Raw genomic sequence first — 577 nt, forward strand, 5'->3', positions numbered from 1 at the left:
CTCCTCCTCTTGCTCCTCCTCCTCCTCCTCCTCCTCTTCCTCCTCTTCCTCCTTCTCCTCCTCCTGTTCCCGTGCCCTCCTTGCTCCGTGGGAAGCCGAGCCTGCAAGCCCGTGTGTGCAGCGCCCAGCAGCCGGGTTCATGCCTCAGATGCTGCTGCAACCGAAAGAGTACAACAGCGCTGTACTGGTTTCAACAGTACCTCGTTTGAGGATGTTTTTTCAATTTTCTGAACTAGCTTGGGCCGTTTTCACCTCCTCGTACTGCTGTGGAAGGTGGCGGGGCCGATAGCGGTGGCAGGGAAAGCAATCAGGGTTCACCGCGTGCCAGCTCACCGCGGGGCAGCAGTGCCCGTTTGAGCCACGCGCTCAGGTGAATTAATTGGTCTGTCCCGAGTCCCCGCTGTAATGAATCATATATTCAGCATAAATGAAATTTCCAGCCTTCCCTGACTGCAGCTTACTCGGAATAGCCTGTTCAACATTATGCTCAGCTATTGAACACAGAAATATAATTAGATTAGAATGGAAGGGGAAAAAAAGTTCGTGGTGTCGGCTGTGCCGGAGGATGGCCGTGTCT

This window comes from Charadrius vociferus, unplaced genomic scaffold, assembly GCF_000708025.1.
Source record: "Charadrius vociferus isolate BGI_N301 unplaced genomic scaffold, ASM70802v2 scaffold477, whole genome shotgun sequence".
Lineage (NCBI taxonomy): Eukaryota > Metazoa > Chordata > Aves > Charadriiformes > Charadriidae > Charadrius > Charadrius vociferus.